The following is an 8,802-nucleotide window of genomic DNA, read 5'->3' on the forward strand; positions in this document are numbered from 1 at the left end:
GGGGGGCGGCGTCTGATCACCCGCCGGACGTTGTGGACTGGGGGGCGTCGGCTGACGTGACGGAGGTGTAGGTGAACCGCCACCACCGTAGGGGGGTGGACTTGTTGTCCTTGGCGCCTCGCCTGGAAACTTGATAAACTTCTTTTGCCATAGAATGAAATGGCGCTTGACATCTCCAAGTCTTTTCTTCCCTTCAGGTGTAGCAATGTCAATCTCCAGGTCCTCAAACCCTTGGACTATGTCCTCCACCGTGACACGAGCATAGCCATCTTGAATGGGGTTGTTGTGGTGGAGTGCTCCAGGTAAACATGGTAAAGCACTGCTGATGGCTACCTTCATGGACATGTTCCCGATAGGATAATATAGATGACATTCTTTCATCTCCTTTATATCGTCCACGGGGTAGCGAGGAGGCTCCGGTGCAGTAATTTCGACCACCAGAGGCTCCGGTGCAGTAATTTCGACCACCAGAGGCTCCGGTGCAGTAATTTCGACCACCAGAGGCTCCGGTGCAGTAATTTCGATCGTCGGTGCATCTGCACCAGCCGGTGGGGCCTCCGTGGAAGCCACACTGCTTCTCCGCTGCTGGCTTCTGAGATCCGCTGGATGATCTTCATGCTGCGCCTGAGCTGCATCTCGTTCGGCTACTAGTACACTCACGGTTTTCTTCATCACATCCATTTCCGATGCCAACCGCGCCACAACATCTGCTTCCCGATCCATCTTTCTCTTCCGGCTTCTGTAACCGTACGGGTCATCGTTCTCGGGGAACCCTATTTTCCACGGAATGTGCCCCATGCCTCGTACACGTCCTCCGTGTTCAGGATTCCCGAGGGCTTTTGTCAGCGCGTCGTTCTCTCTGTTGAACTTGATCTTCCCCTCTTGAGCATCCCTCATTGCGTCAATAAGGGCTTGGGTGGGTTTAATTATTTTGCCCCGGTAAACACACTCCCCTGTCTCCGGGTTCAGCGTTCCCCCATGCCCGTACCACCAGCTTTTGGCCCTTGGGTCCCATCCCTCCGTACCTGGACGGATTCCTCGCGCCCTCAGCAAGTTCTCCATCTTCTCCCACCTAGGCTCCCAAAGGCGATACCCTCCTGGCCCCATAATATGATTGTACTCCTTCTTAGCCGGTGATCTGCCTTGTCGTTGTAATGCTTGCCTTTCTTTCTTACTGGATGAATTTTCGGAAGAAATCGACGATGCCCAAGGTACACGTTCTTCTTACAATTTGGCAAATGTACACTTTCAGTCTCATGTAAGCAGTGCGTGCATGCATTGTATCCCTTATTTGACAGTCCCGAAAGGTTACTAAGAGCAGGCCAATCGTTGATGGTTACGAAAAGCAACGCTCGTAGGTTAAATTCCTCCTTTTTGTGCTCATCCCTCACACGGACACCAGGTCTGCCCCACAGCTGTAAAAGTTCATCAACTAATGGCCTTAGGTACACATCGATGTCGTTGCCTTGTTGCTTCGGACCTTGGATGAGCACTGGCATCATAATGAACTTCTGCTTCATGCACAACCAAGGAGGAAGGTTGTAGATGCATAGAGTCACGGGCCAGGTGCTATGGCTGGAGCTCTGCTCGCCAAAAGGATTCATGCCATCTGTACTTAGACCAAATCTTATGTTCCTTGCGTCAGCTACAAAATCTTTGAACTCTCTGTCGATCTTTCTCCATTGCGTTCCATCTGCGGTGTGTCTCAACTCCCCGTCCGACTTACGGTCCTCTTTGTGCCATCGCAACAACTTGGCATGCTCTTTGTTCCTGAACAGACGTTTCAACCGTGGTATTATAGGAGCATACCACATCACCTTGGCGGGAACCCTCTTCCTGGGTTTCCCGCCCTCAACATCGTCACCAGGGTCATCGCCTCTGATCTTATAATGCAATGCAGTGCATACCGGGCATTCATTCAAATTCTCGTATTCACCGCGGTAGAGGATGCAGTCGTTGATGCATGCATGTATCTTCAGAACCTCTAAACCTAGAGGGCAGACAACCTTCTTTGCTTCGTACGTACTGGCGGGCAACTCCTTATTCTTTGGAAACATATTCTTCAACATTTTCAGCAAGTTTTCAAATGCCGAGTCAGCTACACCTGCCTGTGCCTTCCATTTCAGCAAATCCAGTGTGCAGCCCAGCTTTTTCAGACCATCATCGCATCCAGGGTACAACGACTTTCTGTGATCCTCTAACATGCGATCCAAATTCTCCCTCTCCTTTTCAGTTTCGCAGCGTCTCCGTGCATCAGCAATGGTCCGACCAAGATCATCAACGGTCTCATCGCGTGCCTCTTCTTCACCTTCACCTTCACCTTCCCCTTCACCTTCACCTTCACCTTCCCCTTCACCTTCCCCTTCACCTTCCCCTTCACCTTCATCATCCTCCATGAAAGTATCACCGAAATGAGCAAGATAGCTTTCATCGATGAAATCATCCCCTTCTTCATCTTCTTCCATTATAACCCCTCTTTCTCCATGCTTGGTCCAACAATTATAGCTTGGCATGAAACCGTGCCGAAGCAGGTGCAGGTGAACTTCTCTTGAGGAAGAGTAACCCTTCTGATTCTTACAGTCAACACATGGACAGATAACAAAACCCTTCTGCTTGTTCGCATTAGCCACTACGAGGAAATCTTTCAAACCCGTAGTGAACTCGCGGGAGAGTCGGTTACCGTACATCCATTGCCGATTCATCTGCATTATTATAATATAAAATATATAATTAACCATCATGCATTTGTTAAAGTAACTAGCTATAAACAATAGAAATTAAACAATGAACAACACACATGCATATTTTATCAATGACACACATGCATGAAAGGTTCAAGTTGCTAACCGCGATCGAGGAGGAACCTCAAGTGTGGCTCCAACACTTCATATCATGTTTGTTTCACACTGTTGGGCATTTCATCAAACACCTTGTGTGCATAAGAGGAACCAAAAGCAAACCTACACCCCCTTGTGAAGAGAAGTGGCACCAAATGGCTAAGTGAGTGCGCTGAACTGGTATATATAGGGGAGGAGCTTTAGTCACGGTTGGCCAGGTCAACCGCGACTAAAGGCCTTTGGGCACCTTTAGTCGCGGTTGGCCTGGCCAACCGCGACTAAAGCCCCTCACGTGCACCAGCTGGCCATCGAGCGCCCTGGCCCAAGCCTTTGGTCGCGGTTCGTCTGCCGAACCGCGACTAAAGACTTCATTAGTCATGGTTCCTACAATTTCGCGACTAATGGGGCTGGACGGAAGCCTCTTTTTCTACCAGTGTATGCATGTGAATGGTGGTGCGAGACATCCACGGCTCTACGAGAAATTCTATTTATATATATGCACAATGTGTACAATATGTAGTTTCATAAAATACCAGCAAATGAATAAAATTAAATGGAAAACACAAGACTAAAGGAAAAACAAATAATAAAACCAAAACCCCTAAACCTTTTAGTACTGGTTGGTGTTACCAACCGGTACTAATGGTCTCGCCGCCCCCGGCGCTGGCTCGTGCCACGTGATGGCCCTCTAGTGGAGGTTCGTGCTGAACCGGTACTAAAGGGTGACCCCTTTAGTCCCCACCCTTTAGTGCTGGTTGCTGAACCGGCACTAAAGGGCCTTACGAACCGGTGCTAAATCCCGGTTCTACACTAGTCTTGCCAAACAAATTCATGCCATCGGTACACGCGCTGAGCACGATGTTCCTTGCATCACATGTGAAATACCGATATTCGTCAATGAACGCTTTTCACTGGCTTCCATCCACGACGTGTCTCAGCTTCGGATCATCTCCATCGTCGGGCTTCTTCCTCTCCGCATGCCAGCGCATGAGCTTTGCTTCCTTGGGATCTATGAAATACCGCTATAGACGGGGAGTGATCGGTAAGTACCATACAACTTTCTGACAAGATTTCTTCTCCGCCTTCTTGTATCGAGAAGCATTGCACACCGGACAACTTGTTTTTTCCGTGTGCTCCTTCCGATAAATTATGCAATCGTTGATGCATGCATGGTATCTAACGTGCGGCAGATCAAGAGGGCACACGATCTTCTTGGCCTCATCCACACTAGTAGGACATAGATTCCCCGCGGAAGAACATCTTTTAGGTACTTGAGAAACTCATTGAGGCTAGTCTCGGTACATTTGTGTTTAGCCTTTGTCTTCAGGAGTTCGAGCGTGAAACTCAAGCGGGTCACCTCGGGATTGCAACCATGATACAATGGAGTGTTGGAGTCTACCACTAGTTGCTACAGCTTGGCCTCCTCTCTAGAAACATCTCTCTCAGTACTTGTCTCCTTGCGAAGCAGTGCTTGAACATGAGGGTCCCGCACGATTGAACTTAGTACCGACGAATTCTGCGGCGTGGAGTCCATGTTTTCTCTGCTGCCATGTCCGGCCCCTTCTCCACGGCCATGTTCGGCCTCTTCCCCGCCACCATGTCCAGCCCCTTCTCTGCCTCCATTATCGATCATCTCTTCGTCTTGCCCCGTGTCGTCGTGCCTGCCCTGTCGGCGTCCTCAACATCATCATCCTCATCTTCAATTATCTACCGAGTATAGCCATCCATGAAACCAGTCATGAGCAGTTGCGCTATCGCATCATAGGGGTCGAGCCAGACTCCACCTTTGCATTTTCTGTTGGAAATATGCCCTAGAGGCAATAATAAAATGGTTATTATTGTATTTCTTTGTTCATGATAATTGTCTATTATTGATGGTAGAATTGTATTGATAGGAAACTCAGATACATGTGTGGATACATAGACAACACCATGTCCCTAGTAAGCCTCTAGTTGACTAGCTCGTTGATCAATAGATGGTTACGGTTTCCTGACCATGGACATTGGATGTCGTTGATAACGGGATCACATCATTAGGAGAATGATGTGATGGACAAGACCCAATCCTAAGCCTAGCACAAGATCGTGTAGTTCGTATGCTAAAGCTTTTCTAAATGTCAAGTATCTTTTCCTTAGACCATGAGATTGTGCAACTCCCGGATACCGTAGGAATTCTTTTGGTGTACCAAACGTCACAACGTAACTGGGTGGCTATAAAGGTACACTACGGGTATCTCCGAAAGTGTCTGTTGGGTTGACACGAATTGAGACTGGGATTTGTCACTCCGTGTGACGGAGAGGTATCTCTGGGCCCACTCGGTAGGACATCATCATAATGTGCACAATGTGATCAAGGAGTTGATCGCGGGATGATGTGTTACGGAACGAGTAAAGAGACTTGCTGGTAACGAGATTGAACAAGGTATCGGGATACCGACGATTGAATCTCAGGCAAGTACTATACCGCTAGACAAAGGGAATTGTATACGGGATTGATTGAATCTTTGACATCGTGGTTCATCCGATGAAATCATCGTGGAACATGTGGGAGCCAATATGGGTATCCAGATCCCTCTGTTGGTTATTGTCCGGAGAGTTATCTCGGTCATGTCTGCATGGTTCCCGAACCCGTAGGGTCTACACGCTTAAGGTTCGATGACGCTAGGGTTATAGGGAATAGATATACGTGGTTATCGAATGTTGTTCGGAGTCCGAGATGAGATCCCAGACGTCACGAGGAGTTCCGGAATGGTCCGGAGGTAAATATTTATATATGGGAAGTCCTGTTTTGGTCACCGGAAAAGTTTCGGGTGCTATCGGTAACGTACCGGGACCACCGGGAGGGTGCTGGCGATCCACCAGGTGGGGCCACTGGCCCCAGAGGGCTGCATGGGCCAAGTGTGGGAGGGGACCAGCCCCAGGTGGTCTGGTGCGCCCCCACCAGGTGTTGGGGAACGTAGTAATTTCAAAAAAATTCCTACGCACACGCAAGATCATGGTGATGGTATAGCAACGAGAGGGGAGAGTGTTGTCCACATACCCTCGTAGACCGTAAGTGGAAGCGTTATGACAAGGCGGTTGATGTAGTTGTACGTCTTCATGATCCGACCGATCCAAGCACCGAACGTACGGCACCTCCGTGTTCAGCACACGTTCAGCTTGATGACGTTCCCCGGGCTCCAATCCAGCAAAGCGTCGGGGATGAGTTCCGTCAGCACGACGGCGTGCTGACGATGATGATGTTCTTCCGGCGCAGGGCTTCGCCTAACTCCGTGACGATATGACCGAGGTGGAATATGGTGGAGGGGGGGCACCGCACACGGCTAAGGAACGATCCGTAGATCAACTTGTGTGTTCTAGGGGTGCCCCCCTCCCCCGTATATAAAGGGGGAGAGGAGGAGGGGGCCGGCCAAGGGAGAGGCGCGCCCTAGGGGGGGCAATCCTACTCCAAGTAGGTTTGGCCCCGCCTTTCCTATTAGGAGTAGGAGAGGGAAGGAAGAGAGGGGAGGGAAGAAGGAAAGGGGGGGCCCCTTCCCAATTCGGATTGGGCTTGGGGGGGGGGGGGGGGCGCCCCCTCCTTTGCTCCTTCTCCCTCCTTTCCACTAAGGCCCAATATGTTGGAAATATGCCCTAGAGGCAATAATAGAAGTATTATTATTATATTTCCTTGTTCATGATAATTGTCTTTTATTCATGCTATAACTGTATTATCCGGAAATCGTAATACACGTGTGAATACATAGACCACAATATGTCCCTAGTGAGCCTCTAGTTGACTAGCTCGTTGTGATCAACAGATAGTCATGGTTTCCTGGCTATGGACATTGGATGTCATTGATAACGGGATCACATCATTAGGAGAATGATGTGATGGACAAGACCCAATCCTAAGACTAGCACAAAAGATCGTGTAGTTCATTTGCTAGAGCTTTGCCAATGTCAAGTATCTCTTCCTTCGACCATGAGAGCGTGTAACTCCTGGATACCGTAGGAGTGCTTTGGGTGTATCAAACGTCACAACGTAACTAGGTGACTATAAAGGTGCACTACAGGTATCTCCGAAAGTATCTATTGTTTTATGCGGATCGAGACTGGGATTTGTCACTCCGTGTAAACGGAGAGGTATCTCTGGGCCCACTCGGTAGGACATCATCATATGCGCAATGTGACCAAGGAGTTGATCACGGGATGATGTGTTACGGAACGAGTAAAGTGACTTGCCGGTAACGAGATTGAACAAGGTATTGGATACCGACGATCGAATCTCGGGCAAATAACATACCGATAGACAAAGGGAATTGAATACGGGATTGATTAACTCCTTGACATCGTGGTTCATCCGATGAGATCATCGTGGAACATGTGGGAGCCATCATGGGTATCCAGATCCCGCTGTTGGTTATTGACCGGAGAACGTCTCGGTCATGTCCACATGTCTCCCGAACCCGTAGGGTCTACACACTTAAGGTTCGATGACGCTAGGGTTATAAAGGAAGTTTGTATGTGGTTACCGAATGTTGTTCGGAGTCCCGGATGAGATCCCGGACGTCACGAGGAGTTCCGGAATGGTCCGGAGGTAAAGATTTATATATGGGAAGTCCTATTTTGGCCACCGGAAAATGTTCGGGATTTTTCGGTATCGTACTGGGAAGGTTCTAGAAGGTTCCGGAGTGGGGCCCACCTGCATGGGGGGACCCACATGGATGTGGGTAGTGGGGGCAAGGCCCCACACCCCTGGTCAAGGCGCACCAAGATCCCCCCTTAGAAGGAATAAGATCATATCCCGAAGGGATAAGATCAAGATCCCTAAAAAGGGGGGATAACAATCGGTGGGGAAGGAAATAATGAGATTTCTTTCCTCCCACCTTGGCCAACGCCCCAATGGACTTGGAGGGCAAGAAACCAGCCCCTCCACCCCTATATATAGTGGGGAGGCGCATGGGAGCTATACACGAAGTTCTGGCACAGCCCTACCTCTCTCCCTACTCCTCCTCTCCCATGGTGCTTGGCGAAGCCCTGCTGGATTGCCACGCTCCTCCACCACCACCACGCCGTTGTTTTGCTGTTGGATGGAGTCTTCCTCAACCTCTCCCTCTCTCCTTGCTGGACCAAGGCGTGGGAGACGTCACCGGGCTGTACGTGTGTTGAACGCGGAGGTGCCGTCCGTTCGGCACTAGGATCATCGGTGATTTGAATCACGACGAGTACGACTCCATCAACCCCGTTCACTTGAACGCTTCCGCTTAGCGATCTACAAGGGTATGTAGATGCACTCTCTTTCTACTTGTTGCTGGTCTCTCCATAGATAGATCTTGGTGACACGTAGAAAATTTTTGAATTTCTGCTACGTTCCCCAACAGTGGCATCATGAGCTAGGTCTATTGCGTAGATTCTTTGCACGAGTAGAACACAAAGTAGTTGTGGGCGTTGATGTTGTTCAATATGCTTACTGTTACTAGTCCAATCTTGTTTCGACGATATTGTGGGATGAAGCGGCCCGGACCGACCTTACACGTACTCTTACGTGAGACAGGTTCCACCGATTGACATGCACTTGGTGCATAAGGTGGCTAGCGGGTGCCAGTCTCTCCCACTTTAGTCGGAACGGATTCGATGAAAAGGGTCCTTATGAAGGGTAAATAGCAATTGGCATATCACGTTGTGGTCTTGCGTAGGTAAGAAATGTTCTTGCTAGAAACCCATAGCAGCCACGTAAAACATGCAACAACAATTAGAGGACGTCTAACTTGTTTTTGCAGGGTATGCTATGTGATGTGATATGGCCAAGAAGAATGTGATGAATGATATGTGATGTATGAGATTGATCATGTTCTTGTAATAGGATTCACGACTTGCATGTCGATGAGTATGACAACCGGCAGGAGCCATAGGAGTTGTCTTTATTTATTATATGACCTGCGTGTCATTGAAGAACGCCATGTAAACTACTTTACTTTATTACTAA

Source organism: Triticum aestivum, chromosome 1B, assembly GCF_018294505.1.
Source record: "Triticum aestivum cultivar Chinese Spring chromosome 1B, IWGSC CS RefSeq v2.1, whole genome shotgun sequence".
Lineage (NCBI taxonomy): Eukaryota > Viridiplantae > Streptophyta > Magnoliopsida > Poales > Poaceae > Triticum > Triticum aestivum.